Source organism: Callionymus lyra, chromosome 4, assembly GCF_982586985.1.
Source record: "Callionymus lyra chromosome 4, fCalLyr1.hap1.1, whole genome shotgun sequence".
NCBI classification, from domain to species: Eukaryota; Metazoa; Chordata; class Actinopteri; order Syngnathiformes; family Callionymidae; genus Callionymus; species Callionymus lyra.
The window spans coordinates 3,733,813-3,758,770 of record NC_141821.1 but is presented as its reverse complement, the minus strand read 5'-3'; the positions used below and the strand labels follow the sequence as shown (position 1 = coordinate 3,758,770).

The following is a 24,958-nucleotide window of genomic DNA, read 5'->3' as shown; positions in this document are numbered from 1 at the left end:
GGTTCTATCATGTTTTTACAAATCTTCACAACTGCCATCTCTTCTTGGAGATTGAGAACTATCCCAAGTGAATAAACGACTAGTGCGGGCCACCATCATAAGTCGTGGTATCTACTCTGCCAGCCTGTTTTGAGATCCTCATCTCAATACAAAGAAGTTCAACAAAGAGATTATGGTCCACAAGGTTCATGAACCTTGACAGGAGACACATCCTTTTGCTATCAAATGAACTTGCTACTTCCTAACCTACCTGTTAAACTAATGGTTCCATGGTGTAACGGTTAGCACTCTGGATCTTATGATCTGAGTTCAAATCTTGGTGCAACCTTTAGTCTTTATACCTTTGCAACTAATCATGCCAATTTTTAGATAGTCAGTTTTAAGCAGATCAAAACTATTGAAGGAATAGACATTTTGACAGGGGGACCCAACCTCTTGATCATGGATCCAGAGACACCTAAGTTTAAGCTCCCAATCGCAAAGACAAAGTAATCCACTAAAAAGTCCCCCGTACGGCATTTGCACAATTGAAGGGTCCAGTGGGGTTAAAATTACGCCCAACGTGGGGCTCGAACCCACGACCCTGAGATTAAGAGTCTCATGCTCTACCGACTGAGCTAGCCGGGCAGGAAGGTGGTACAGGGAGGTTTCAAACAGCAGCCAACATGGGGCTCGAACAGACCATGATAATGAGAATCTGGTGCGCTACCGTATGAGCTAGCCAGGCTATTTCAAAGCCACTACAAAAACTCCAGGACGTATACATTTTGCCCTCTTAATGTTGCTTGCTATTAAAGGCCAAAAAGGTGCATAGTAGGGAATTAACAAATGTTCTTTTGAGCTAGCTGGGCAATAGAGCAGCAAGTTGGTAAAAACCATTGTGACAAATAAAATATGGAGAGTACGAGCTAGCCAGGAGTTGAACCTAGAATCTTCTGATCCGTAGTCAGACGCGTTATCCATTGCGCCACTAGCCCTGCCAGAATGTTTTTCTATTGGTCCATGTCTTCTTTCTCCCAAAGCAGTTAATTGCAGCAGCAAACTGCTTTTTCCTCTACACTGAAAGTCCTTGGGTAGGCTAGGTTTGGCACATCTGAAAATAATTCCAGGACGGATTTTGTGATGCACTTCTGTGCTTTACAATAGAGTCCAATCCTCGTTAGTACAGTGGACAGTATCTCCGCCTGTCACGCGGAAGACCGGGGTTCGATTCCCCGACGGGGAGGGTTCTATCATGCTTTTACAAATCTTCACAACTGCCATCTCTTCTTGGAGATTGAGAACTATCCCAAGTTAATAAACGACTAGTGCGGGCCACCATCATAAGTCGTGGTATCTACTCTGCCAGCCTGTTTTGAGATCCTCATCTCAATACAAAGAAGTTCAACAAAGAGATTATGGTCCACAAGGTTCATGAACCTTGACAGGAGACACATCCTTTTGCTATCAAATGAACTAGCTACTTCCTAACCTACCTGTTAAACTAATGGTTCCATGGTGTAATGGTTAGCACTCTGGATCTTATGATCTGAGTTCAAATCTTGGTGCAACCTTTAGTCTTTATACCTTTGCAACTAATCATGCCAATTTTTAGATAGTCAGTTTTAAACAGATCAAAACTATTGAAGGAATAGACATTTTGAAAGGGGGACCCAACCTCTTGATCATGGATACAGAGACACCTAAGTTTAAGGTCCCAATCGCAAAGACAAAGTAATCCACTAAAAAGTCCCCCGTACGGCATGTGCACAATTGAAGGGTCCAGTGGGGTTAAAATTACGCCCAACGTGGGGCTCGAACCCACGACCCTGAGATTAAGAGTCTCATGCTCTACCGACTGAGCTAGCCGGGCAGGAAGGTAGTCCAGGGAGGTTTCAAACATCAGCCAACATGGGGCTCGAACAGAACCTGATAATAAGAATCTGGTGCGCTACCGTATGAGCTAGCCAGGCTATTTCAAAGCCACTACAAAAACTCCAGGACGTATACATTTTGCCCTCTTAATGTTGCTTGCTATTAAAGGCCAAAAAGGTGCATAGTAGGGAATTAACAAATGTTCTTTTGAGCTAGCTGGGCAATAGAGCAGCAAGTTGGTAAAAACCATTGTGACAAATAAAATATGGAGAGTACGAGCTAGCCAGGAGTTGAACCTAGAATCTTCTGATCCGTAGTCAGACGCGTTATCCATTGCGCCACTAGCCCTGCCAGAATGTTTTTCTATTGGTCCATGTCTTCTTTCTCCCAAAGCAGTTAATTGCAGCAGCAAACTGCTTTTTCCTCTACACTGAAAGTCCTTGGGTAGGCTAGGTTTGGCACATCTGAAAATAATTCCAGGACGGATTTTGTGATGCACTTCTGTGCTTTACAATAGAGTCCAATCCTCGTTAGTATAGTGGACAGTATCTCCGCCTGTCACGCGGAAGACCGGGGTTCGATTCCCCGACGGGGAGGGTTCTATCATGTTTTTACAAATCTTCACAACTGCCATCTCTTCTTGGAGATTGAGAACTATCCCAAGTGAATAAACGACTAGTGCGGGCCACCATCATAAGTCGTGGTATCTACTCTGCCAGCCTGTTTTTAGATCCTCATCTCAATACAAAGAAGTTCAACAAAGAGCTTATGGTCCACAAGGTTCATGAACCTTGACAGGAGACACATCCTTTTGCTATCAAATGAACTTGCTACTTCCTAACCTACCTGTTAAACTAATGGTTCCATGGTGTAATGGTTAGCACTCTGGATCTTATGATCTGAGTTCAAATCTTGGTGCAACCTTTAGTCTTTATACCTTTGCAACTAATCATGCCAATTTTTAGATAGTCAGTTTTAAGCAGATCAAAACTATTGAAGGAATAGACATTTTGACAGGGGGACCCAACCTCTTGATCATGGATCCAGAGACACCTAAGTTTAAGCTCCCAATCGCAAAGACAAAGTAATCCACTAAAAAGTCCCCCGTACGGCATTTGCACAATTGAAGGGTCCAGTGGGGTTAAAATTACGCCCAACGTGGGGCTCGAACCCACGACCCTGAGATTAAGAGTCTCATGCTCTACCGACTGAGCTAGCCGGGCAGGAAGGTGGTCCAGGGAGGTTTCAAACAGCAGCCAACATGGGGCTCGAACAGACCATGATAATGAGAATCTGGTGCGCTACCGTATGAGCTAGCCAGGCTATTTCAAAGCCACTACAAAAACTCCAGGACGTATACATTTTGCCCTCTTAATGTTGCTTGCTATTAAAGGCCAAAAAGGTGCATAGTAGGGAATTAACAAATGTTCTTTTGAGCTAGCTGGGCAATAGAGCAGCAAGTTGGTAAAAACCATTGTGACAAATAAAATATGGAGAGTACGAGCTAGCCAGGAGTTGAACCTAGAATCTTCTGATCCGTAGTCAGACGCGTTATCCATTGCGCCACTAGCCCTGCCAGAATGTTTTTCTATTGGTCCATGTCTTCTTTCTCCCAAAGCAGTTAATTGCAGCAGCAAACTGCTTTTTCCTCTACACTGAAAGTCCTTGGGTAGGCTAGGTTTGGCACATCTGAAAATAATTCCAGGACGGATTTTGTGATGCACTTCTGTGCTTTACAATAGAGTCCAATCCTCGTTAGTATAGTGGACAGTATCTCCGCCTGTCACGCGGAAGACCGGGGTTCGATTCCCCGACGGGGAGGGTTCTATCATGTTTTTACAAATCTTCACAACTGCCATCTCTTCTTGGAGATTGAGAACTATCCCAAGTGAATAAACGACTAGTGCGGGCCACCATCATAAGTCGTGGTATCTACTCTGCCAGCCTGTTTTGAGATCCTCATCTCAATACAAAGAAGTTCAACAAAGAGATTATGGTCCACAAGGTTCATGAACCTTGACAGGAGACACATCCTTTTGCTATCAAATGAACTTGCTACTTCCTAACCTACCTGTTAAACTAATGGTTCCATGGTGTAATGGTTAGCACTCTGGATCTTATGATCTGAGTTCAAATCTTGGTGCAACCTTTAGTCTTTATACCTTTGCAACTAATCATGCCAATTTTTAGATAGTCAGTTTTAAACAGATCAAAACTATTGAAGGAATAGACATTTTGAAAGGGGGACCCAAGCTCTTGATCATGGATACAGAGACACCTAAGTTTAAGCTCCCAATCGCAAAGACAAAGTAATCCACTAAAAAGTCCCCCGTAGGGCATGTGCACAATTGAAGGGTCCAGTGGGGTTAAAATTACGCCCAACGTGGGGCTCGAACCCACGACCCTGAGATTAAGAGTCTCATGCTCTACCGACTGAGCTAGCCGGGCAGGAAGGTAGTCCAGGGAGGTTTCAAACATCAGCCAACATGGGGCTCGAACAGAACCTGATAATAAGAATCTGGTGCGCTACCGTATGAGCTAGCCAGGCTATTTCAAAGCCACTACAAAAACTCCAGGACGTATACATTTTGCCCTCTTAATGTTGCTTGCTATTAAAGGCCAAAAAGGTGCATAGTAGGGAATTAACAAATGTTATTTTGAGCTAGCTGGGCAATAGAGCAGCAAGTTGGTAAAAACCATTGTGACAAATAAAATATGGAGAGTACGAGCTAGCCAGGAGTTGAACCTAGAATCTTCTGATCCGTAGTCAGACGCGTTATCCATTGCGCCACTAGCCCTGCCAGAATGTTTTTCTATTGGTCCATGTCTTCTTTCTCCCAAAGCAGTTAATTGCAGCAGCAAACTGCTTTTTCCTCTACACTGAAAGTCCTTGGGTAGGCTAGGTTTGGCACATCTGAAAATAATTCCAGGACGGATTTTGTGATGCACTTCTGTGCTTTACAATAGAGTCCAATCCTCGTTAGTATAGTGGACAGTATCTCCGCCTGTCACGCGGAAGACCGGGGTTCAATTCCCCGACGGGGAGGGTTCTATCATGTTTTTACAAATCTTCACAACTGCCATCTCTTCTTGGAGATTGAGAACTATCCCAAGTTAATAAACGACTAGTGCGGGCCACCATCATAAGTCGTGGTATCTACTCTGCCAGCCTGTTTTGAGATCCTCATCTCAATACAAAGAAGTTCAACAAAGAGATTATGGTCCACAAGGTTCATGAACCTTGACAGGAGACACATCCTTTGCTATCAAATGAACTTGCTACTTCCTAACCTACCTGTTAAACTAATGGTTCCATGGTGTAATGGTTAGCACTCTGGATCTTATGATCTGAGTTCAAATCTTGGTGCAACCTTTAGTCTTTATACCTTTGCAACTAATCATGCCAATTTTTAGATAGTCAGTTTTAAGCAGATCAAAACTATTGAAGGAATAGACATTTTGACAGGGGGACCCAACCTCTTGATCATGGATCCAGAGACACCTAAGTTTAAGGTCCCAATCGCAAAGACAAAGTAATCCACTAAAAAGTCCCCCGTACGGCATTTGCACAATTGAAGGGTCCAGTGGGGTTAAAATTACGCCCAACGTGGGGCTCGAACCCACGACCCTGAGATTAAGAGTCTCATGCTCTACCGACTGAGCTAGCCGGGCAGGAAGATGGTCCAGGGAGGTTTCAAACAGCAGCCAACATGGGGCTCGAACAGACCATGATAATGAGAATCTGGTGCGCTACCGTATGAGCTAGCCAGGCTATTTCAAAGCCACTACAAAAACTCCAGGACGTATACATTTTGCCCTCTTAATGTTGCTTGCTATTAAAGGCCAAAAAGGTGCATAGTAGGGAATTAACAAATGTTCTTTTGAGCTAGCTGGGCAATAGAGCAGCAAGTTGGTAAAAACCATTGTGACAAATAAAATATGGAGAGTACGAGCTAGCCAGGAGTTGAACCTAGAATCTTCTGATCCGTAGTCAGACGCGTTATCCATTGCGCCACTAGCCCTGCCAGAATGTTTTTCTATTGGTCCATGTCTTCTTTCTCCCAAAGCAGTTAATTGCAGCAGCAAACTGCTTTTTCCTCTACACTGAAAGTCCTTGGGTAGGCTAGGTTTGGCACATCTGAAAATAATTCCAGGACGGATTTTGTGATGCACTTCTGTGCTTTACAATAGAGTCCAATCCTCGTTAGTATAGTGGACAGTATCTCCGCCTGTCACGCGGAAGACCGGGGTTCGATTCCCCGACGGGGAGGGTTCTATCATGTTTTTACAAATCTTCACAACTGCCATCTCTTCTTGGAGATTGAGAACTATCCCAAGTGAATAAACGACTAGTGCGGGCCACCATCATAAGTCGTGGTATCTACTCTGCCAGCCTGTTTTGAGATCCTCATCTCAATACAAAGAAGTTCAACAAAGAGATTATGGTCCACAAGGTTCATGAACCTTGACAGGAGACACATCCTTTTGCTATCAAATGAACTTGCTACTTCCTAACCTACCTGTTAAACTAATGGTTCCATGGTGTAATGGTTAGCACTCTGGATCTTATGATCTGAGTTCAAATCTTGGTGCAACCTTTAGTCTTTATACCTTTGCAACTAATCATGCCAATTTTTAGATAGTCAGTTTTAAACAGATCAAAACTATTGAAAGAATAGACATTTTGAAAGGGGGACCCAACCTCTTGATCATGGATACAGAGACACCTAAGTTTAAGGTCCCAATCGCAAAGACAAAGTAATCCACTAAAAAGTCCCCCGTACGGCATGTGCACAATTGAAGGGTCCAGTGGGGTTAAAATTACGCCCAACGTGGGGCTCGAACCCACGACCCTGAGATTAAGAGTCTCATGCTCTACCGACTGAGCTAGCCGGGCAGGAAGGTAGTCCAGGGAGGTTTCAAACAGCAGCCAACATGGGGCTCGAACAGAACCTGATAATAAGAATCTGGTGCGCTACCGTATGAGCTAGCCAGGCTATTTCAAAGCCACTACAAAAACTCCAGGACGTATACATTTTGCCCTCTTAATGTTGCTTGCTATTAAAGGCCAAAAAGGTGCATAGTAGGGAATTAACAAATGTTCTTTTGAGCTAGCTGGGCAATAGAGCAGCAAGTTGGTAAAAACCATTGTGACAAATAAAATATGGAGAGTACGAGCTAGCCAGGAGTTGAACCTAGAATCTTCTGATCCATAGTCAGACGCGTTATCCATTGCGCCACTAGCCCTGCCAGAATGTTTTTCTATTGGTCCATGTCTTCTTTCTCCCAAAGCAGTTAATTGCAGCAGCAAACTGCTTTTTCCTCTACACTCAAAGTCCTTGGGTAGGGTAGGTTTGGCACATCTGAAAATAATTCCAGGACAGATTTTGTGATGCACTTCTGTGCTTTACAATAGAGTCCAATCCTCGTTAGTATAGTGGACAGTATCTCCGCCTGTCACGCGGAAGACCGGGGTTCGATTCCCCGACGGGGAGGGTTCTATCATGTTTTTACAAATCTTCACAACTGCCATCTCTTCTTGGAGATTGAGAACTATCCCAAGTTAATAAACGACTAGTGCGGGCCACCATCATAAGTCGTGGTATCTACTCTGCCAGCCTGTTTTGAGATCCTCATCTCAATACAAAGAAGTTCAACAAAGAGATTATGGTCCACAAGGTTCATGAACCTTGACAGGAGACACATCCTTTTGCTATCAAATGAACTTGCTACTTCCTAACCTACCTGTTAAACTAATGGTTCCATGGTGTAATGGTTAGCACTCTGGATCTTATGATCTGAGTTCAAATCTTGGTGCAACCTTTAGTCTTTATACCTTTGCAACTAATCATGCCAATTTTTAGATAGTCAGTTTTAAGCAGATCAAAACTATTGAAGGAATAGACATTTTGACAGGGGGACCCAACCTCTTGATCATGGATCCAGAGACACCTAAGTTTAAGCTCCCAATCGCAAAGACAAAGTAATCCACTAAAAAGTCCCCCGTACGGCATTTGCACAATTGAAGGGTCCAGTGGGGTTAAAATTACGCCCAACGTGGGGCTCGAACCCACGACCCTGAGATTAAGAGTCTCATGCTCTACCGACTGAGCTAGCCGGGCAGGAAGGTGGTACAGGGAGGTTTCAAACAGCAGCCAACATGGGGCTCGAACAGACCATGATAATGAGAATCTGGTGCGCTACCGTATGAGCTAGCCAGGCTATTTCAAAGCCACTACAAAAACTCCAGGACGTATACATTTTGCCCTCTTAATGTTGCTTGCTATTAAAGGCCAAAAAGGTGCATAGTAGGGAATTAACAAATGTTCTTTTGAGCTAGCTGGGCAATAGAGCAGCAAGTTGGTAAAAACCATTGTGACAAATAAAATATGGAGAGTACGAGCTAGCCAGGAGTTGAACCTAGAATCTTCTGATCCGTAGTCAGACGCGTTATCCATTGCGCCACTAGCCCTGCCAGAATGTTTTTCTATTGGTCCATGTCTTCTTTCTCCCAAAGCAGTTAATTGCAGCAGCAAACTGCTTTTTCCTCTACACTGAAAGTCCTTGGGTAGGCTAGGTTTGGCACATCTGAAAATAATTCCAGGACGGATTTTGTGATGCACTTCTGTGCTTTACAATAGAGTCCAATCCTCGTTAGTATAGTGGACAGTATCTCCGCCTGTCACGCGGAAGACCGGGGTTCGATTCCCCGACGGGGAGGGTTCTATCATGTTTTTACAAATCTTCACAACTGCCATCTCTTCTTGGAGATTGAGAACTATCCCAAGTTAATAAACGACTAGTGCAGGCCACCATCATAAGTCGTGGTATCTACTCTGCCAGCCTGTTTTGAGATCCTCATCTCAATACAAAGAAGTTCAACAAAGAGATTATGGTCCACAAGGTTCATGAACCTTGACAGGAGACACATCCTTTTGCTATCAAATGAACTTGCTACTTCCTAACCTACCTGTTAAACTAATGGTTCCATGGTGTAATGGTTAGCACTCTGGATCTTATGATCTGAGTTCAAATCTTGGTGCAACCTTTAGTCTTTATACCTTTGCAACTAATCATGCCAATTTTTAGATAGTCAGTTTTAAACAGATCAAAACTATTGAAGGAATAGACATTTTGAAAGGGGGACCCAACCTCTTGATCATGGATACAGAGACACCTAAGTTTAAGGTCCCAATCGCAAAGACAAAGTAATCCACTAAAAAGTCCCCCGTACGGCATGTGCACAATTGAAGGGTCCAGTGGGGTTAAAATTACGCCCAACGTGGGGCTCGAACCCACGACCCTGAGATTAAGAGTCTCATGCTCTACCGACTGAGCTAGCCGGGCAGGAAGGTAGCCCAGGGAGGTTTCAAACAGCAGCCAACATGGGGCTCGAACAGAACCTGATAATAAGAATCTGGTGCGCTACCGTATGAGCTAGCCAGGCTATTTCAAAGCCACTACAAAAACTCCAGGACGTATACATTTTGCCCTCTTAATGTTGCTTGCTATTAAAGGCCAAAAAGGTGCATAGTAGGGAATTAACAAATGTTCTTTTGAGCTAGCTGGGCAATAGAGCAGCAAGTTGGTAAAAACCATTGTGACAAATAAAATATGGAGAGTACGAGCTAGCCAGGAGTTGAACCTAGAATCTTCTGATCCGTAGTCAGACGCGTTATCCATTGCGCCACTAGCCCTGCCAGAATGTTTTTCTATTGGTCCATGTCTTCTTTCTCCCAAAGCAGTTAATTGCAGCAGCAAACTGCTTTTTCCTCTACACTGAAAGTCCTTGGGTAGGCTAGGTTTGGCACATCTGAAAATAATTCCAGGACGGATTTTGTGATGCACTTCTGTGCTTTACAATAGAGTCCAATCCTCGTTAGTATAGTGGACAGTATCTCCGCCTGTCACGCGGAAGACCGGGGTTCGATTCCCCGACGGGGAGGGTTCTATCATGTTTTTACAAATCTTCACAACTGCCATCTCTTCTTGGAGATTGAGAACTATCCCAAGTGAATAAACGACTAGTGCGGGCCACCATCATAAGTCGTGGTATCTACTCTGCCAGCCTGTTTTGAGATCCTCATCTCAATACAAAGAAGTTCAACAAAGAGATTATGGTCCACAAGGTTCATGAACCTTGACAGGAGACACATCCTTTTGCTATCAAATGAACTTGCTACTTCCTAACCTACCTGTTAAACTAATGGTTCCATGGTGTAATGGTTAGCACTCTGGATCTTATGATCTGAGTTCAAATCTTGGTGCAACCTTTAGTCTTTATACCTTTGCAACTAATCATGCCAATTTTTAGATAGTCAGTTTTAAGCAGATCAAAACTATTGAAGGAATAGACATTTTGACAGGGGGACCCAACCTCTTGATCATGGATCCAGAGACACCTAAGTTTAAGCTCCCAATCGCAAAGACAAAGTAATCCACTAAAAAGTCCCCCGTACGGCATTTGCACAATTGAAGGGTCCAGTGGGGTTAAAATTACGCCCAACGTGGGGCTCGAACCCACGACCCTGAGATTAAGAGTCTCATGCTCTACCGACTGAGCTAGCCGGGCAGGAAGGTGGTACAGGGAGGTTTCAAACAGCAGCCAACATGGGGCTCGAACAGACCATGATAATGAGAATCTGGTGCGCTACCGTATGAGCTAGCCAGGCTATTTCAAAGCCACTACAAAAACTCCAGGACGTATACATTTTGCCCTCTTAATGTTGCTTGCTATTAAAGGCCAAAAAGGTGCATAGTAGGGAATTAACAAATGTTCTTTTGAGCTAGCTGGGCAATAGAGCAGCAAGTTGGTAAAAACCATTGTGACAAATAAAATATGGAGAGTACGAGCTAGCCAGGAGTTGAACCTAGAATCTTCTGATCCGTAGTCAGACGCGTTATCCATTGCGCCACTAGCCCTGCCAGAATGTTTTTCTATTGGTCCATGTCTTCTTTCTCCCAAAGCAGTTAATTGCAGCAGCAAACTGCTTTTTCCTCTACACTGAAAGTCCTTGGGTAGGCTAGGTTTGGCACATCTGAAAATAATTCCAGGACGGATTTTGTGATACACTTCTGTGCTTTACAATAGAGTCCAATCCTCGTTAGTATAGTGGACAGTATCTCCGCCTGTCACGCGGAAGACCGGGGTTCGATTCCCCGACGGGGAGGGTTCTATCATGTTTTTACAAATCTTCACAACTGCCATCTCTTCTTGGAGATTGAGAACTATCCCAAGTTAATAAACGACTAGTGCAGGCCACCATCATAAGTCGTGGTATCTACTCTGCCAGCCTGTTTTGAGATCCTCATCTCAATACAAAGAAGTTCAACAAAGAGATTATGGTCCACAAGGTTCATGAACCTTGACAGGAGACACATCCTTTTGCTATCAAATGAACTTGCTACTTCCTAACCTACCTGTTAAACTAATGGTTCCATGGTGTAATGGTTAGCACTCTGGATCTTATGATCTGAGTTCAAATCTTGGTGCAACCTTTAGTCTTTATACCTTTGCAACTAATCATGCCAATTTTTAGATAGTCAGTTTTAAACAGATCAAAACTATTGAAGGAATAGACATTTTGAAAGGGGGACCCAACCTCTTGATCATGGATACAGAGACACCTAAGTTTAAGGTCCCAATCGCAAAGACAAAGTAATCCACTAAAAAGTCCCCCGTACGGCATGTGCACAATTGAAGGGTCCAGTGGGGTTAAAATTACGCCCAACGTGGGGCTCGAACCCACGACCCTGAGATTAAGAGTCTCATGCTCTACCGACTGAGCTAGCCGGGCAGGAAGGTAGCCCAGGGAGGTTTCAAACAGCAGCCAACATGGGGCTCGAACAGAACCTGATAATAAGAATCTGGTGCGCTACCGTATGAGCTAGCCAGGCTATTTCAAAGCCACTACAAAAACTCCAGGACGTATACATTTTGCCCTCTTAATGTTGCTTGCTATTAAAGGCCAAAAAGGTGCATAGTAGGGAATTAACAAATGTTCTTTTGAGCTAGCTGGGCAATAGAGCAGCAAGTTGGTAAAAACCATTGTGACAAATAAAATATGGAGAGTACGAGCTAGCCAGGAGTTGAACCTAGAATCTTCTGATCCGTAGTCAGACGCGTTATCCATTGCGCCACTAGCCCTGCCAGAATGTTTTTCTATTGGTCCATGTCTTCTTTCTCCCAAAGCAGTTAATTGCAGCAGCAAACTGCTTTTTCCTCTACACTGAAAGTCCTTGGGTAGGCTAGGTTTGGCACATCTGAAAATAATTCCAGGACAGATTTTGTGATGCACTTCTGTGCTTTACAATAGAGTCCAATCCTCGTTAGTATAGTGGACAGTATCTCCGCCTGTCACGCGGAAGACCGGGGTTCGATTCCCCGACGGGGAGGGTTCTATCATGTTTTTACAAATCTTCACAACTGCCATCTCTTCTTGGAGATTGAGAACTATCCCAAGTGAATAAACGACTAGTGCGGGCCACCATCCTAAGTCGTGGTATCTACTCTGCCAGCCTGTTTTCAGATCCTCATCTCAATACAAAGAAGTTCAACAAAGAGATTATGGTCCACAAGGTTCATGAACCTTGACAGGAGACACATCCTTTTGCTATCAAATGAACTTGCTACTTCCTAACCTACCTGTTAAACTAATGGTTCCATGGTGTAATGGTTAGCACTCTGGATCTTATGATCTGAGTTCAAATCTTGGTGAAACCTTTAGTCTTTATACCTTTGCAACTAATCATGCCAATTTTTAGATAGTCAGTTTTAAGCAGATCAAAACTATTGAAGGAATAGACATTTTGACAGGGGGACCCACCCTCTTGATCATGGATCCAGAGACACCTAAGTTTAAGGTCCCAATCGCAAAGACAAAGTAATCCACTAAAAAGTCCCCCGTACGGCATTTGCACAATTGAAGGGTCCAGTGGGGTTAAAATTACGCCCAACGTGGGGCTCGAACCCACGACCCTGAGATTAAGAGTCTCATGCTCTACCGACTGAGCTAGCCGGGCAGGAAGGTGGTCCAGGGAGGTTTCAAACAGCAGCCAACATGGGGCTCGAACAGACCATGATAATGAGAATCTGGTGCGCTACCGTATGAGCTAGCCAGGCTATTTCAAAGCCACTACAAAAACTCCAGGACGTATACATTTTGCCCTCTTAATGTTGCTTGCTATTAAAGGCCAAAAAGGTGCATAGTAGGGAATTAACAAATGTTCTTTTGAGCTAGCTGGGCAATAGAGCAGCAAGTTGGTAAAAACCATTGTGACAAATAAAATATGGAGAGTACGAGCTAGCCAGGAGTTGAACCTAGAATCTTCTGATCCGTAGTCAGACGCGTTATCCATTGCGCCACTAGCCCTGCCAGAATGTTTTTCTATTGGTCCATGTCTTCTTTCTCCCAAAGCAGTTAATTGCAGCAGCAAACTGCTTTTTCCTCTACACTGAAAGTCCTTGGGTAGGGTAGGTTTGGCACATCTGAAAATAATTCCAGGACAGATTTTGTGATGCACTTCTGTGCTTTACAATAGAGTCCAATCCTCGTTAGTATAGTGGACAGTATCTCCGCCTGTCACGCGGAAGACCGGGGTTCGATTCCCCGACGGGGAGGGTTCTATCATGTTTTTACAAATCTTCACAACTGCCATCTCTTCTTGGAGATTGAGAACTATCCCAAGTTAATAAACGACTAGTGCGGGCCACCATCCTAAGTCGTGGTATCTACTCTGCCAGCCTGTTTTGAGATCCTCATCTCAATACAAAGAAGTTCAACAAAGAGATTATGGTCCACAAGGTTCATGAACCTTGACAGGAGACACATCCTTTTGCTATCAAATGAACTTGCTACTTCCTAACCTACCTGTTAAACTAATGGTTCCATGGTGTAATGGTTAGCACTCTGGATCTTATGATCTGAGTTCAAATCTTGGTGCAACCTTTAGTCTTTATACCTTTGCAACTAATCATGCCAATTTTTAGATAGTCAGTTTTAAACAGATCAAAACTATTGAAGGAATAGACATTTTGACAGGGGGACCCAACCTCTTGATCATGGATCCAGAGACACCTAAGTTTAAGGTCCCAATCGCAAAGACAAAGTAATCCACTAAAAAGTCCCCCGTACGGCATTTGCACAATTGAAGGGTCCAGTGGGGTTAAAATTACGCCCAACGTGGGGCTCGAACCCACGACCCTGAGATTAAGAGTCTCATGCTCTACCGACTGAGCTAGCCGGGCAGGAAGGTGGTCCAGGGAGGTTTCAAACAGCAGCCAACATGGGGCTCGAACAGACCATGATAATGAGAATCTGGTGCGCTACCGTATGAGCTAGCCAGGCTATTTCAAAGCCACTATAAAAACTCCAGGACGTATACATTTTGCCCTCTTAATGTTGCTTGCTATTAAAGGCCAAAAAGGTGCATAGTAGGGAATTAACAAATGTTCTTTTGAGCTAGCTGGGCAATAGAGCAGCAAGTTGGTAAAAACCATTGTGACAAATAAAATATGGAGAGTACGAGCTAGCCAGGAGTTGAACCTAGAATCTTCTGATCCGTAGTCAGACGCGTTATCCATTGCGCCACTAGCCCTGCCAGAATGTTTTTCTATTGGTCCATGTCTTCTTTCTCCCAAAGCAGTTAATTGCAGCAGCAAACTGCTTTTTCCTCTACACTGAAAGTCCTTGGGTAGGCTAGGTTTGGCACATCTGAAAATAATTCCAGGACGGATTTTGTGATGCACTTCTGTGCTTTACAATAGAGTCCAATCCTCGTTAGTATAGTGGACAGTATCTCCGCCTGTCACGCGGAAGACCGGGGTTCGATTCCCCGACGGGGAGGGTTCTATCATGTTTTTACAAATCTTCACAACTGCCATCTCTTCTTGGAGATTGAGAACTATCCCAAGTTAATAAACGACTAGTGCAGGCCACCATCATAAGTCGTGGTATCTACTCTGCCAGCCTGTTTTGAGATCCTCATCTCAATACAAAGAAGTTCAACAAAGAGATTATGGTCCACAAGGTTCATGAACCTTGACAGGAGACACATCCTTTTGCTATCAAATGAACTTGCTACTTCCTAACCTACCTGTTAAACTAATGGTTACATGGTGTAATGGTTAGCACTCTGGATCTTATGATCTGAGTTCAAATCTTGGTGCAACCTTTAGTCTTTATACCTTTGCAACTAATCATGCCAATTTTTAGATAGTCAGTTTTAAACAGATCAAAACTATTGAAGGAATAGACATTTTGAAAGGGGGACCCAACCTCTTGATCATGGATACAGAGACACCTAAGTTTAAGGTCCCAATCGCAAAGACAAAGTAATCCACTAAAAAGTCCCCCGTACGGCATGTGCACAATTGAAGGGTCCAGTGGGGTTAAAATTACGCCCAACGTGGGGCTCGATCCCACGACCCTGAGATTAAGAGTCTCATGCTCTACCGACTGAGCTAGCCGGGCAGGAAGGTAGTCCAGGGAGGTTTCAAACAGCAGCCAACATGGGGCTCGAACAGAACCTGATAATAAGAATCTGGTGCGCTACCGTATGAGCTAGCCAGGCTATTTCAAAGCCACTACAAAAACTCCAGGACGTATACATTTTGCCCTCTTAATGTTGCTTGCTATTAAAGGCCAAAAAGGTGCATAGTAGGGAATTAACAAATGTTCTTTTGAGCTAGCTGGGCAATAGAGCAGCAAGTTGGTAAAAACCATTGTGACAAATAAAATATGGAGAGTACGAGCTAGCCAGGAGTTGAACCTAGAATCTTCTGATCCGTAGTCAGATGCGTTATCCATTGCGCCACTAGCCCTGCCAGAATGTTTTTCTATTGGTCCATGTCTTCTTTCTCCCAAAGCAGTTAATTGCAGCAGCAAACTGCTTTTTCCTCTACACTGAAAGTCCTTGGGTAGGCTAGGTTTGGCACATCTGAAAATAATTCCAGGACGGATTTTGTGATGCACTTCTGTGCTTTACAATAGAGTCCAATCCTCGTTAGTACAGTGGACAGTATCTCCGCCTGTCACGCGGAAGACCGGGGTTCGATTCCCCGACGGGGAGGGTTCTATCATGCTTTTACAAATCTTCACAACTGCCATCTCTTCTTGGAGATTGAGAACTATCCCAAGTTAATAAACGACTAGTGCGGGCCACCATCATAAGTCGTGGTATCTACTCTGCCAGCCTGTTTTGAGATCCTCATCTCAATACAAAGAAGTTCAACAAAGAGATTATGGTCCACAAGGTTCATGAACCTTGACAGGAGACACATCCTTTTGCTATCAAATGAACTAGCTACTTCCTAACCTACCTGTTAAACTAATGGTTCCATGGTGTAATGGTTAGCACTCTGGATCTTATGATCTGAGTTCAAATCTTGGTGCAACCTTTAGTCTTTATACCTTTGCAACTAATCATGCCAATTTTTAGATAGTCAGTTTTAAACAGATCAAAACTATTGAAGGAATAGACATTTTGAAAGGGGGACCCAACCTCTTGATCATGGATACAGAGACACCTAAGTTTAAGGTCCCAATCGCAAAGACAAAGTAATCCACTAAAAAGTCCCCCGTACGGCATGTGCACAATTGAAGGGTCCAGTGGGGTTAAAATTACGCCCAACGTGGGGCTCGAACCCACGACCCTGAGATTAAGAGTCTCATGCTCTACCGACTGAGCTAGCCGGGCAGGAAGGTAGTCCAGGGAGGTTTCAAACATCAGCCAACATGGGGCTCGAACAGAACCTGATAATAAGAATCTGGTGCGCTACCGTATGAGCTAGCCAGGCTATTTCAAAGCCACTACAAAAACTCCAGGACGTATACATTTTGCCCTCTTAATGTTGCTTGCTATTAAAGGCCAAAAAGGTGCATAGTAGGGAATTAACAAATGTTATTTTGAGCTAGCTGGGCAATAGAGCAGCAAGTTGGTAAAAACCATTGTGACAAATAAAATATGGAGAGTACGAGCTAGCCAGGAGTTGAACCTAGAATCTTCTGATCCGTAGTCAGACGCGTTATCCATTGCGCCACTAGCCCTGCCAGAATGTTTTTCTATTGGTCCATGTCTTCTTTCTCCCAAAGCAGTTAATTGCAGCAGCAAACTGCTTTTTCCTCTACACTGAAAGTCCTTGGGTAGGCTAGGTTTGGCACATCTGAAAATAATTCCAGGACGAATTTTGTGATGCACTTCTGTGCTTTACAATAGAGTCCAATCCTCGTTAGTATAGTGGACAGTATCTCCGCCTGTCACGCGGAAGACCGGGGTTCGATTCCCCGACGGGGAGGGTTCTATCATGTTTTTACAAATCTTCACAACTGCCATCTCTTCTTGGAGATTGAGAACTATCCCAAGTGAATAAACGACTAGTGCGGGCCACCATCATAAGTCGTGGTATCTACTCTGCCAGCCTGTTTTTAGATCCTCATCTCAATACAAAGAAGTTCAACAAAGAGCTTATGGTCCACAAGGTTCATGAACCTTGACAGGAGACACATCCTTTTGCTATCAAATGAACTTGCTACTTCCTAACCTACCTGTTAAACTAATGGTTCCATGGTGTAATGGTTAGCACTCTGGATCTTATGATCTGAGTTCAAATCTTGGTGCAACCTTTAGTCTTTATACCTTTGCAACTAATCATGCCAATTTTTAGATAGTCAGTTTTAAGCAGATCAAAACTATTGAAGGAATAGACATTTTGACAGGGGGACCCAACCTCTTGATCATGGATCCAGAGACACCTAAGTTTAAGCTCCCAATCGCAAAGACAAAGTAATCCACTAAAAAGTCCCCCGTATGGCATTTGCACAATTGAAGGGTCCAGTGGGGTTAAAATTACGCCCAACGTGGGGCTCGAACCCACGACCCTGAGATTAAGAGTCTCATGCTCTACCGACTGAGCTAGCCGGGCAGGAAGGTGGTCCAGGGAGGTTTCAAACAGCAGCCAACATGGGGCTCGAACAGACCATGATAATGAGAATCTGGTGCGCTACCGTATGAGCTAGCCAGGCTATTTCAAAGCCACTACAAAAACTCCAGGACGTATACATTTTGCCCTCTTAATGTTGCTTGCTATTAAAGGCCAAAAAGGTGCATAGTAGGGAATTAACAAATGTTCTTTTGAGCTAGCTGGGCAATAGAGCAGCAAGTTGGTAAAAACCATTGTGACAAATAAAATATGGAGAGTACGAGCTAGCCAGGAGTTGAACCTAGAATCTTCTGATCCGTAGTCAGACGCGTTATCCATTGCGCCACTAGCCCTGCCAGAATGTTTTTCTATTGGTCCATGTCTTCTTTCTCCCAAAGCAGTTAATTGCAGCAGCAAACTGCTTTTTCCTCTACACTGAAAGTCCTTGGGTAGGCTAGGTTTGGCACATCTGAAAATAATTCCAGGACGGATTTTGTGATGCACTTCTGTGCTTTACAATAGAGTCCAATCCTCGTTAGTATAGTGGACAGTATCTCCGCCTGTCACGCGGAAGACCGGGGTTCGATTCCCCGACGGGGAGGGTTCTATCATGTTTTTACAAATCTTCACAACTGCCATCTCTTCTTGGAGATTGAGAACTATCCCAAGTGAATAAACGACTAGTGCGGGCCACCATCATAAGTCGTGGTATCTACTCTGCCAGCCTGTTTTGAGATCCTCATCTCAATACAAAGAAGTTCAACAAAGAGATTATGGTCCACAAGGTTCATGAACCTTGACAGGAGACACATCCTTTTGCTATCAAATGAACTTGCTACTTCCTAACCTACCTGTTAAACTAATGGTTCCATGGTGTAATGGTTAGCACTCTGGATCTTATGATCTGAGTTCAAATCTTGGTGCAACCTTTAGTCTTTATACCTTTGCAACTAATCATGCCAATTTTTAGATAGTCAGTTTTAAACAGATCAAAACTATTGAAGGAATAGACATTTTGAAAGGGGGACCCAAGCTCTTGATCATGGATACAGAGACACCTAAGTTTAAGCTCCCAATCGCAAAGACAAAGTAATCCACTAAAAAGTCCCCCGTAGGGCATGTGCACAATTGAAGGGTCCAGTGGGGTTAAAATTACGCCCAACGTGGGGCTCGAACCCACGACCCTGAGATTAAGAGTCTCATGCTCTACCGACTGAGCTAGCCGGGCAGGAAGGTAGTCCAGGGAGGTTTCAAACATCAGCCAACATGGGGCTCGAACAGAACCTGATAATAAGAATCTGGTGCGCTACCGTATGAGCTAGCCAGGCTATTTCAAAGCCACTACAAAAACTCCAGGACGTATACATTTTGCCCTCTTAATGTTGCTTGCTATTAAAGGCCAAAAAGGTGCATAGTAGGGAATTAACAAATGTTCTTTTGAGCTAGCTGGGCAATAGAGCAGCAAGTTGGTAAAAACCATTGTGACAAATAAAATATGGAGAGTACGAGCTAGCCAGGAGTTGAACCTAGAATCTTCTGATCCGTAGTCAGACGCGTTATCCATTGCGCCACTAGCCCTGCCAGAATGTTTTTCTATTGGTCCATGTCTTCTTTCTCCCAAAGCAGTTAATTGCAGCAGCAAACTGCTTTTTCCTCTACACTGAAAGTCCTTGGGTAGGCTAGGTTTGGCACATCTGAAAATAATTCCAGGACGGATTTTGTGATGCACTTCTGTGCTTTACAATAGAGTCCAATCCTCGTTAGTATAGTGGACAGTATCTCCGCCTGTCACGCGGAAGACCGGGGTTCAATTCCCCGACGGGGAGGGTTCTATCATGTTTTTACAAATCTTCACAACTGCCATCTCTTCTTGGAGATTGAGAACTATCCCAAGTTAATAAACGACTAGTGCGGGCCACCATCATAAGTCGTGGTATCTACTCTGCCAGCCTGTTTTGAGATCCTCATCTCAATACAAAGAAGTTCAACAAAGAGATTATGGTCCACAAGGTTCATGAACCTTGACAGGAGACACATCCTTTTGCTATCAAATGAACTTGCTACTTCCTAACCTACCTGTTAAACTAATGGTTCCATGGTGTAATGGTTAGCACTCTGGATCTTATGATCTGAGTTCAAATCTTGGTGCAACCTTTAGTCTTTATACCTTTGCAACTAATCATGCCAATTTTTAGATAGTCAGTTTTAAGCAGATCAAAACTATTGAAGGAATAGACATTTTGACAGGGGGACCCAACCTCTTGATCATGGATCCAGAGACACCTAAGTTTAAGGTCCCAATCGCAAAGACAAAGTAATCCACTAAAAAGTCCCCCGTACGGCATTTGCACAATTGAAGGGTCCAGTGGGGTTAAAATTACGCCCAACGTGGGGCTCGAACCCACGACCCTGAGATTAAGAGTCTCATGCTCTACCGACTGAGCTAGCCGGGCAGGAAGGTGGTCCAGGGAGGTTTCAAACAGCAGCCAACATGGGGCTCGAACAGACCATGATAATGAGAATCTGGTGCGCTACCGTATGAGCTAGCCAGGCTATTTCAAAGCCACTACAAAAACTCCAGGACGTATACATTTTGCCCTCTTAATGTTGCTTGCTATTAAAGGCCAAAAAGGTGCATAGTAGGGAATTAACAAATGTTCTTTTGAGCTAGCTGGGCAATAGAGCAGCAAGTTGGTAAAAACCATTGTGACAAATAAAATATGGAGAGTACGAGCTAGCCAGGAGTTGAACCTAGAATCTTCTGATCCGTAGTCAGACGCGTTATCCATTGCGCCACTAGCCCTGCCAGAATGTTTTTCTATTGGTCCATGTCTTCTTTCTCCCAAAGCAGTTAATTGCAGCAGCAAACTGCTTTTTCCTCTACACTGAAAGTCCTTGGGTAGGCTAGGTTTGGCACATCTGAAAATAATTCCAGGACGGATTTTGTGATGCACTTCTGTGCTTTACAATAGAGTCCAATCCTCGTTAGTATAGTGGACAGTATCTCCGCCTGTCACGCGGAAGACCGGGGTTCGATTCCCCGACGGGGAGGGTTCTATCATGTTTTTACAAATCTTCACAACTGCCATCTCTTCTTGGAGATTGAGAACTATCCCAAGTGAATAAACGACTAGTGCGGGCCACCATCATAAGTCGTGGTATCTACTCTGCCAGCCTGTTTTGAGATCCTCATCTCAATACAAAGAAGTTCAACAAAGAGATTATGGTCCACAAGGTTCATGAACCTTGACAGGAGACACATCCTTTTGCTATCAAATGAACTTGCTACTTCCTAACCTACCTGTTAAACTAATGGTTCCATGGTGTAATGGTTAGCACTCTGGATCTTATGATCTGAGTTCAAATCTTGGTGCAACCTTTAGTCTTTATACCTTTGCAACTAATCATGCCAATTTTTAGATAGTCAGTTTTAAACAGATCAAAACTATTGAAAGAATAGACATTTTGAAAGGGGGACCCAACCTCTTGATCATGGATACAGAGACACCTAAGTTTAAGGTCCCAATCGCAAAGACAAAGTAATCCACTAAAAAGTCCCCCGTACGGCATGTGCACAATTGAAGGGTCCAGTGGGGTTAAAATTACGCCCAACGTGGGGCTCGAACCCACGACCCTGAGATTAAGAGTCTCATGCTCTACCGACTGAGCTAGCCGGGCAGGAAGGTAGTCCAGGGAGGTTTCAAACAGCAGCCAACATGGGGCTCGAACAGAACCTGATAATAAGAATCTGGTGCGCTACCGTATGAGCTAGCCAGGCTATTTCAAAGCCACTACAAAAACTCCAGGACGTATACATTTTGCCCTCTTAATGTTGCTTGCTATTAAAGGCCAAAAAGGTGCATAGTAGGGAATTAACAAATGTTCTTTTGAGCTAGCTGGGCAATAGAGCAGCAAGTTGGTAAAAACCATTGTGACAAATAAAATATGGAGAGTACGAGCTAGCCAGGAGTTGAACCTAGAATCTTCTGATCCATAGTCAGACGCGTTATCCATTGCGCCACTAGCCCTGCCAGAATGTTTTTCTATTGGTCCATGTCTTCTTTCTCCCAAAGCAGTTAATTGCAGCAGCAAACTGCTTTTTCCTCTACACTCAAAGTCCTTGGGTAGGGTAGGTTTGGCACATCTGAAAATAATTCCAGGACAGATTTTGTGATGCACTTCTGTGCTTTACAATAGAGTCCAATCCTCGTTAGTATAGTGGACAGTATCTCCGCCTGTCACGCGGAAGACCGGGGTTCGATTCCCCGACGGGGAGGGTTCTATCATGTTTTTACAAATCTTCACAACTGCCATCTCTTCTTGGAGATTGAGAACTATCCCAAGTTAATAAACGACTAGTGCGGGCCACCATCATAAGTCGTGGTATCTACTCTGCCAGCCTGTTTTGAGATCCTCATCTCAATACAAAGAAGTTCAACAAAGAGATTATGGTCCACAAGGTTCATGAACCTTGACAGGAGACACATCCTTTTGCTATCAAATGAACTTGCTACTTCCTAACCTACCTGTTAAACTAATGGTTCCATGGTGTAATGGTTAGCACTCTGGATCTTATGATCTGAGTTCAAATCTTGGTGCAACCTTTAGTCTTTATACCTTTGCAACTAATCATGCCAATTTTTAGATAGTCAGTTTTAAGCAGATCAAAACTATTGAAGGAATAGACATTTTGACAGGGGGACCCAACCTCTTGATCATGGATCCAGAGACACCTAAGTTTAAGCTCCCAATCGCAAAGACAAAGTAATCCACTAAAAAGTCCCCCGTACGGCATTTGCACAATTGAAGGGTCCAGTGGGGTTAAAATTACGCCCAACGTGGGGCTCGAACCCACGACCCTGAGATTAAGAGTCTCATGCTCTACCGACTGAGCTAGCCGGGCAGGAAGGTGGTACAGGGAGGTTTCAAACAGCAGCCAACATGGGGCTCGAACAGACCATGATAATGAGAATCTGGTGCGCTACCGTATGAGCTAGCCAGGCTATTTCAAAGCCACTACAAAAACTCCAGGACGTATACATTTTGCCCTCTTAATGTTGCTTGCTATTAAAGGCCAAAAAGGTGCATAGTAGGGAATTAACAAATGTTCTTTTGAGCTAGCTGGGCAATAGAGCAGCAAGTTGGTAAAAACCATTGTGACAAATAAAATATGGAGAGTACGAGCTAGCCAGGAGTTGAACCTAGAATCTTCTGATCCGTAGTCAGACGCGTTATCCATTGCGCCACTAGCCCTGCCAGAATGTTTTTCTATTGGTCCATGTCTTCTTTCTCCCAAAGCAGTTAATTGCAGCAGCAAACTGCTTTTTCCTCTACACTGAAAGTCCTTGGGTAGGCTAGGTTTGGCACATCTGAAAATAATTCCAGGACGGATTTTGTGATGCACTTCTGTGCTTTACAATAGAGTCCAATCCTCGTTAGTATAGTGGACAGTATCTCCGCCTGTCACGCGGAAGACCGGGGTTCGATTCCCCGACGGGGAGGGTTCTATCATGTTTTTACAAATCTTCACAACTGCCATCTCTTCTTGGAGATTGAGAACTATCCCAAGTTAATAAACGACTAGTGCAGGCCACCATCATAAGTCGTGGTATCTACTCTGCCAGCCTGTTTTGAGATCCTCATCTCAATACAAAGAAGTTCAACAAAGAGATTATGGTCCACAAGGTTCATGAACCTTGACAGGAGACACATCCTTTTGCTATCAAATGAACTTGCTACTTCCTAACCTACCTGTTAAACTAATGGTTCCATGGTGTAATGGTTAGCACTCTGGATCTTATGATCTGAGTTCAAATCTTGGTGCAACCTTTAGTCTTTATACCTTTGCAACTAATCATGCCAATTTTTAGATAGTCAGTTTTAAACAGATCAAAACTATTGAAGGAATAGACATTTTGAAAGGGGGACCCAACCTCTTGATCATGGATACAGAGACACCTAAGTTTAAGGTCCCAATCGCAAAGACAAAGTAATCCACTAAAAAGTCCCCCGTACGGCATGTGCACAATTGAAGGGTCCAGTGGGGTTAAAATTACGCCCAACGTGGGGCTCGAACCCACGACCCTGAGATTAAGAGTCTCATGCTCTACCGACTGAGCTAGCCGGGCAGGAAGGTAGCCCAGGGAGGTTTCAAACAGCAGCCAACATGGGGCTCGAACAGAACCTGATAATAAGAATCTGGTGCGCTACCGTATGAGCTAGCCAGGCTATTTCAAAGCCACTACAAAAACTCCAGGACGTATACATTTTGCCCTCTTAATGTTGCTTGCTATTAAAGGCCAAAAAGGTGCATAGTAGGGAATTAACAAATGTTCTTTTGAGCTAGCTGGGCAATAGAGCAGCAAGTTGGTAAAAACCATTGTGACAAATAAAATATGGAGAGTACGAGCTAGCCAGGAGTTGAACCTAGAATCTTCTGATCCGTAGTCAGACGCGTTATCCATTGCGCCACTAGCCCTGCCAGAATGTTTTTCTATTGGTCCATGTCTTCTTTCTCCCAAAGCAGTTAATTGCAGCAGCAAACTGCTTTTTCCTCTACACTGAAAGTCCTTGGGTAGGCTAGGTTTGGCACATCTGAAAATAATTCCAGGACGGATTTTGTGATGCACTTCTGTGCTTTACAATAGAGTCCAATCCTCGTTAGTATAGTGGACAGTATCTCCGCCTGTCACGCGGAAGACCGGGGTTCGATTCCCCGACGGGGAGGGTTCTATCATGTTTTTACAAATCTTCACAACTGCCATCTCTTCTTGGAGATTGAGAACTATCCCAAGTGAATAAACGACTAGTGCGGGCCACCATCATAAGTCGTGGTATCTACTCTGCCAGCCTGTTTTGAGATCCTCATCTCAATACAAAGAAGTTCAACAAAGAGATTATGGTCCACAAGGTTCATGAACCTTGACAGGAGACACATCCTTTTGCTATCAAATGAACTTGCTACTTCCTAACCTACCTGTTAAACTAATGGTTCCATGGTGTAATGGTTAGCACTCTGGATCTTATGATCTGAGTTCAAATCTTGGTGCAACCTTTAGTCTTTATACCTTTGCAACTAATCATGCCAATTTTTAGATAGTCAGTTTTAAGCAGATCAAAACTATTGAAGGAATAGACATTTTGACAGGGGGACCCAACCTCTTGATCATGGATCCAGAGACACCT

The 24,958-nt window shown here is 43.9% G+C and overlaps 57 non-coding genes across 57 annotated transcripts; 18 read left to right on the top strand and 39 right to left on the bottom strand.

Annotated features, from left to right (window-relative positions):
- Nucleotides 1-554: 554 nt before the first annotated feature.
- trnak-cuu (transfer RNA lysine (anticodon CUU)) lies at nucleotides 555-627 on the bottom strand. The gene has a single exon. It is a non-coding gene; the product is annotated as a tRNA-Lys (tRNA).
- Nucleotides 628-904: 277 nt separating this feature from the next.
- On the bottom strand, nucleotides 905-977 carry trnar-acg (transfer RNA arginine (anticodon ACG)). The gene has a single exon. It is a non-coding gene; the product is annotated as a tRNA-Arg (tRNA).
- A 176-nt stretch (nucleotides 978-1,153) lies between these two features.
- Nucleotides 1,154-1,225, top strand: trnad-guc (transfer RNA aspartic acid (anticodon GUC)). Its single transcript has one exon. It is a non-coding gene; the product is annotated as a tRNA-Asp (tRNA).
- Nucleotides 1,226-1,779: 554 nt separating this feature from the next.
- trnak-cuu (transfer RNA lysine (anticodon CUU)) lies at nucleotides 1,780-1,852 on the bottom strand. Its single transcript has one exon. It is a non-coding gene; the product is annotated as a tRNA-Lys (tRNA).
- Nucleotides 1,853-2,129: 277 nt separating this feature from the next.
- On the bottom strand, nucleotides 2,130-2,202 carry trnar-acg (transfer RNA arginine (anticodon ACG)). The gene has a single exon. It is a non-coding gene; the product is annotated as a tRNA-Arg (tRNA).
- A 176-nt stretch (nucleotides 2,203-2,378) lies between these two features.
- Nucleotides 2,379-2,450, top strand: trnad-guc (transfer RNA aspartic acid (anticodon GUC)). The gene has a single exon. It is a non-coding gene; the product is annotated as a tRNA-Asp (tRNA).
- A 554-nt stretch (nucleotides 2,451-3,004) lies between these two features.
- Nucleotides 3,005-3,077, bottom strand: trnak-cuu (transfer RNA lysine (anticodon CUU)). Its single transcript has one exon. It is a non-coding gene; the product is annotated as a tRNA-Lys (tRNA).
- A 277-nt stretch (nucleotides 3,078-3,354) lies between these two features.
- trnar-acg (transfer RNA arginine (anticodon ACG)) lies at nucleotides 3,355-3,427 on the bottom strand. Its single transcript has one exon. It is a non-coding gene; the product is annotated as a tRNA-Arg (tRNA).
- Nucleotides 3,428-3,603: 176 nt separating this feature from the next.
- trnad-guc (transfer RNA aspartic acid (anticodon GUC)) lies at nucleotides 3,604-3,675 on the top strand. The gene has a single exon. It is a non-coding gene; the product is annotated as a tRNA-Asp (tRNA).
- Nucleotides 3,676-4,229: 554 nt separating this feature from the next.
- trnak-cuu (transfer RNA lysine (anticodon CUU)) lies at nucleotides 4,230-4,302 on the bottom strand. The gene has a single exon. It is a non-coding gene; the product is annotated as a tRNA-Lys (tRNA).
- Nucleotides 4,303-4,579: 277 nt separating this feature from the next.
- On the bottom strand, nucleotides 4,580-4,652 carry trnar-acg (transfer RNA arginine (anticodon ACG)). Its single transcript has one exon. It is a non-coding gene; the product is annotated as a tRNA-Arg (tRNA).
- An 801-nt stretch (nucleotides 4,653-5,453) lies between these two features.
- On the bottom strand, nucleotides 5,454-5,526 carry trnak-cuu (transfer RNA lysine (anticodon CUU)). The gene has a single exon. It is a non-coding gene; the product is annotated as a tRNA-Lys (tRNA).
- A 277-nt stretch (nucleotides 5,527-5,803) lies between these two features.
- On the bottom strand, nucleotides 5,804-5,876 carry trnar-acg (transfer RNA arginine (anticodon ACG)). The gene has a single exon. It is a non-coding gene; the product is annotated as a tRNA-Arg (tRNA).
- Nucleotides 5,877-6,052: 176 nt separating this feature from the next.
- Nucleotides 6,053-6,124, top strand: trnad-guc (transfer RNA aspartic acid (anticodon GUC)). Its single transcript has one exon. It is a non-coding gene; the product is annotated as a tRNA-Asp (tRNA).
- A 554-nt stretch (nucleotides 6,125-6,678) lies between these two features.
- trnak-cuu (transfer RNA lysine (anticodon CUU)) lies at nucleotides 6,679-6,751 on the bottom strand. The gene has a single exon. It is a non-coding gene; the product is annotated as a tRNA-Lys (tRNA).
- Nucleotides 6,752-7,028: 277 nt separating this feature from the next.
- On the bottom strand, nucleotides 7,029-7,101 carry trnah-aug (transfer RNA histidin (anticodon AUG)). Its single transcript has one exon. It is a non-coding gene; the product is annotated as a tRNA-His (tRNA).
- Nucleotides 7,102-7,277: 176 nt separating this feature from the next.
- trnad-guc (transfer RNA aspartic acid (anticodon GUC)) lies at nucleotides 7,278-7,349 on the top strand. The gene has a single exon. It is a non-coding gene; the product is annotated as a tRNA-Asp (tRNA).
- A 554-nt stretch (nucleotides 7,350-7,903) lies between these two features.
- Nucleotides 7,904-7,976, bottom strand: trnak-cuu (transfer RNA lysine (anticodon CUU)). Its single transcript has one exon. It is a non-coding gene; the product is annotated as a tRNA-Lys (tRNA).
- A 277-nt stretch (nucleotides 7,977-8,253) lies between these two features.
- trnar-acg (transfer RNA arginine (anticodon ACG)) lies at nucleotides 8,254-8,326 on the bottom strand. The gene has a single exon. It is a non-coding gene; the product is annotated as a tRNA-Arg (tRNA).
- Nucleotides 8,327-8,502: 176 nt separating this feature from the next.
- Nucleotides 8,503-8,574, top strand: trnad-guc (transfer RNA aspartic acid (anticodon GUC)). Its single transcript has one exon. It is a non-coding gene; the product is annotated as a tRNA-Asp (tRNA).
- A 554-nt stretch (nucleotides 8,575-9,128) lies between these two features.
- Nucleotides 9,129-9,201, bottom strand: trnak-cuu (transfer RNA lysine (anticodon CUU)). The gene has a single exon. It is a non-coding gene; the product is annotated as a tRNA-Lys (tRNA).
- A 277-nt stretch (nucleotides 9,202-9,478) lies between these two features.
- trnar-acg (transfer RNA arginine (anticodon ACG)) lies at nucleotides 9,479-9,551 on the bottom strand. Its single transcript has one exon. It is a non-coding gene; the product is annotated as a tRNA-Arg (tRNA).
- A 176-nt stretch (nucleotides 9,552-9,727) lies between these two features.
- On the top strand, nucleotides 9,728-9,799 carry trnad-guc (transfer RNA aspartic acid (anticodon GUC)). The gene has a single exon. It is a non-coding gene; the product is annotated as a tRNA-Asp (tRNA).
- Nucleotides 9,800-10,353: 554 nt separating this feature from the next.
- On the bottom strand, nucleotides 10,354-10,426 carry trnak-cuu (transfer RNA lysine (anticodon CUU)). The gene has a single exon. It is a non-coding gene; the product is annotated as a tRNA-Lys (tRNA).
- Nucleotides 10,427-10,703: 277 nt separating this feature from the next.
- trnar-acg (transfer RNA arginine (anticodon ACG)) lies at nucleotides 10,704-10,776 on the bottom strand. The gene has a single exon. It is a non-coding gene; the product is annotated as a tRNA-Arg (tRNA).
- Nucleotides 10,777-10,952: 176 nt separating this feature from the next.
- Nucleotides 10,953-11,024, top strand: trnad-guc (transfer RNA aspartic acid (anticodon GUC)). The gene has a single exon. It is a non-coding gene; the product is annotated as a tRNA-Asp (tRNA).
- A 554-nt stretch (nucleotides 11,025-11,578) lies between these two features.
- trnak-cuu (transfer RNA lysine (anticodon CUU)) lies at nucleotides 11,579-11,651 on the bottom strand. The gene has a single exon. It is a non-coding gene; the product is annotated as a tRNA-Lys (tRNA).
- Nucleotides 11,652-11,928: 277 nt separating this feature from the next.
- Nucleotides 11,929-12,001, bottom strand: trnar-acg (transfer RNA arginine (anticodon ACG)). Its single transcript has one exon. It is a non-coding gene; the product is annotated as a tRNA-Arg (tRNA).
- Nucleotides 12,002-12,177: 176 nt separating this feature from the next.
- Nucleotides 12,178-12,249, top strand: trnad-guc (transfer RNA aspartic acid (anticodon GUC)). Its single transcript has one exon. It is a non-coding gene; the product is annotated as a tRNA-Asp (tRNA).
- A 554-nt stretch (nucleotides 12,250-12,803) lies between these two features.
- trnak-cuu (transfer RNA lysine (anticodon CUU)) lies at nucleotides 12,804-12,876 on the bottom strand. Its single transcript has one exon. It is a non-coding gene; the product is annotated as a tRNA-Lys (tRNA).
- Nucleotides 12,877-13,153: 277 nt separating this feature from the next.
- On the bottom strand, nucleotides 13,154-13,226 carry trnar-acg (transfer RNA arginine (anticodon ACG)). Its single transcript has one exon. It is a non-coding gene; the product is annotated as a tRNA-Arg (tRNA).
- Nucleotides 13,227-13,402: 176 nt separating this feature from the next.
- Nucleotides 13,403-13,474, top strand: trnad-guc (transfer RNA aspartic acid (anticodon GUC)). Its single transcript has one exon. It is a non-coding gene; the product is annotated as a tRNA-Asp (tRNA).
- Nucleotides 13,475-14,028: 554 nt separating this feature from the next.
- On the bottom strand, nucleotides 14,029-14,101 carry trnak-cuu (transfer RNA lysine (anticodon CUU)). The gene has a single exon. It is a non-coding gene; the product is annotated as a tRNA-Lys (tRNA).
- A 277-nt stretch (nucleotides 14,102-14,378) lies between these two features.
- Nucleotides 14,379-14,451, bottom strand: trnar-acg (transfer RNA arginine (anticodon ACG)). Its single transcript has one exon. It is a non-coding gene; the product is annotated as a tRNA-Arg (tRNA).
- A 176-nt stretch (nucleotides 14,452-14,627) lies between these two features.
- On the top strand, nucleotides 14,628-14,699 carry trnad-guc (transfer RNA aspartic acid (anticodon GUC)). The gene has a single exon. It is a non-coding gene; the product is annotated as a tRNA-Asp (tRNA).
- Nucleotides 14,700-15,603: 904 nt separating this feature from the next.
- trnar-acg (transfer RNA arginine (anticodon ACG)) lies at nucleotides 15,604-15,676 on the bottom strand. Its single transcript has one exon. It is a non-coding gene; the product is annotated as a tRNA-Arg (tRNA).
- Nucleotides 15,677-15,852: 176 nt separating this feature from the next.
- On the top strand, nucleotides 15,853-15,924 carry trnad-guc (transfer RNA aspartic acid (anticodon GUC)). Its single transcript has one exon. It is a non-coding gene; the product is annotated as a tRNA-Asp (tRNA).
- A 554-nt stretch (nucleotides 15,925-16,478) lies between these two features.
- Nucleotides 16,479-16,551, bottom strand: trnak-cuu (transfer RNA lysine (anticodon CUU)). Its single transcript has one exon. It is a non-coding gene; the product is annotated as a tRNA-Lys (tRNA).
- Nucleotides 16,552-16,828: 277 nt separating this feature from the next.
- Nucleotides 16,829-16,901, bottom strand: trnar-acg (transfer RNA arginine (anticodon ACG)). The gene has a single exon. It is a non-coding gene; the product is annotated as a tRNA-Arg (tRNA).
- Nucleotides 16,902-17,077: 176 nt separating this feature from the next.
- trnad-guc (transfer RNA aspartic acid (anticodon GUC)) lies at nucleotides 17,078-17,149 on the top strand. Its single transcript has one exon. It is a non-coding gene; the product is annotated as a tRNA-Asp (tRNA).
- A 554-nt stretch (nucleotides 17,150-17,703) lies between these two features.
- trnak-cuu (transfer RNA lysine (anticodon CUU)) lies at nucleotides 17,704-17,776 on the bottom strand. The gene has a single exon. It is a non-coding gene; the product is annotated as a tRNA-Lys (tRNA).
- A 277-nt stretch (nucleotides 17,777-18,053) lies between these two features.
- Nucleotides 18,054-18,126, bottom strand: trnar-acg (transfer RNA arginine (anticodon ACG)). The gene has a single exon. It is a non-coding gene; the product is annotated as a tRNA-Arg (tRNA).
- Nucleotides 18,127-18,302: 176 nt separating this feature from the next.
- On the top strand, nucleotides 18,303-18,374 carry trnad-guc (transfer RNA aspartic acid (anticodon GUC)). The gene has a single exon. It is a non-coding gene; the product is annotated as a tRNA-Asp (tRNA).
- A 554-nt stretch (nucleotides 18,375-18,928) lies between these two features.
- On the bottom strand, nucleotides 18,929-19,001 carry trnak-cuu (transfer RNA lysine (anticodon CUU)). The gene has a single exon. It is a non-coding gene; the product is annotated as a tRNA-Lys (tRNA).
- Nucleotides 19,002-19,278: 277 nt separating this feature from the next.
- Nucleotides 19,279-19,351, bottom strand: trnar-acg (transfer RNA arginine (anticodon ACG)). Its single transcript has one exon. It is a non-coding gene; the product is annotated as a tRNA-Arg (tRNA).
- An 802-nt stretch (nucleotides 19,352-20,153) lies between these two features.
- trnak-cuu (transfer RNA lysine (anticodon CUU)) lies at nucleotides 20,154-20,226 on the bottom strand. Its single transcript has one exon. It is a non-coding gene; the product is annotated as a tRNA-Lys (tRNA).
- Nucleotides 20,227-20,503: 277 nt separating this feature from the next.
- On the bottom strand, nucleotides 20,504-20,576 carry trnar-acg (transfer RNA arginine (anticodon ACG)). Its single transcript has one exon. It is a non-coding gene; the product is annotated as a tRNA-Arg (tRNA).
- Nucleotides 20,577-20,752: 176 nt separating this feature from the next.
- Nucleotides 20,753-20,824, top strand: trnad-guc (transfer RNA aspartic acid (anticodon GUC)). The gene has a single exon. It is a non-coding gene; the product is annotated as a tRNA-Asp (tRNA).
- A 554-nt stretch (nucleotides 20,825-21,378) lies between these two features.
- Nucleotides 21,379-21,451, bottom strand: trnak-cuu (transfer RNA lysine (anticodon CUU)). Its single transcript has one exon. It is a non-coding gene; the product is annotated as a tRNA-Lys (tRNA).
- Nucleotides 21,452-21,728: 277 nt separating this feature from the next.
- Nucleotides 21,729-21,801, bottom strand: trnah-aug (transfer RNA histidin (anticodon AUG)). Its single transcript has one exon. It is a non-coding gene; the product is annotated as a tRNA-His (tRNA).
- A 176-nt stretch (nucleotides 21,802-21,977) lies between these two features.
- Nucleotides 21,978-22,049, top strand: trnad-guc (transfer RNA aspartic acid (anticodon GUC)). Its single transcript has one exon. It is a non-coding gene; the product is annotated as a tRNA-Asp (tRNA).
- Nucleotides 22,050-22,603: 554 nt separating this feature from the next.
- On the bottom strand, nucleotides 22,604-22,676 carry trnak-cuu (transfer RNA lysine (anticodon CUU)). The gene has a single exon. It is a non-coding gene; the product is annotated as a tRNA-Lys (tRNA).
- A 277-nt stretch (nucleotides 22,677-22,953) lies between these two features.
- Nucleotides 22,954-23,026, bottom strand: trnar-acg (transfer RNA arginine (anticodon ACG)). The gene has a single exon. It is a non-coding gene; the product is annotated as a tRNA-Arg (tRNA).
- A 176-nt stretch (nucleotides 23,027-23,202) lies between these two features.
- trnad-guc (transfer RNA aspartic acid (anticodon GUC)) lies at nucleotides 23,203-23,274 on the top strand. The gene has a single exon. It is a non-coding gene; the product is annotated as a tRNA-Asp (tRNA).
- A 554-nt stretch (nucleotides 23,275-23,828) lies between these two features.
- trnak-cuu (transfer RNA lysine (anticodon CUU)) lies at nucleotides 23,829-23,901 on the bottom strand. Its single transcript has one exon. It is a non-coding gene; the product is annotated as a tRNA-Lys (tRNA).
- A 277-nt stretch (nucleotides 23,902-24,178) lies between these two features.
- On the bottom strand, nucleotides 24,179-24,251 carry trnar-acg (transfer RNA arginine (anticodon ACG)). Its single transcript has one exon. It is a non-coding gene; the product is annotated as a tRNA-Arg (tRNA).
- A 176-nt stretch (nucleotides 24,252-24,427) lies between these two features.
- trnad-guc (transfer RNA aspartic acid (anticodon GUC)) lies at nucleotides 24,428-24,499 on the top strand. Its single transcript has one exon. It is a non-coding gene; the product is annotated as a tRNA-Asp (tRNA).
- The last annotated feature ends 459 nt before the right edge of the window (nucleotides 24,500-24,958 follow it).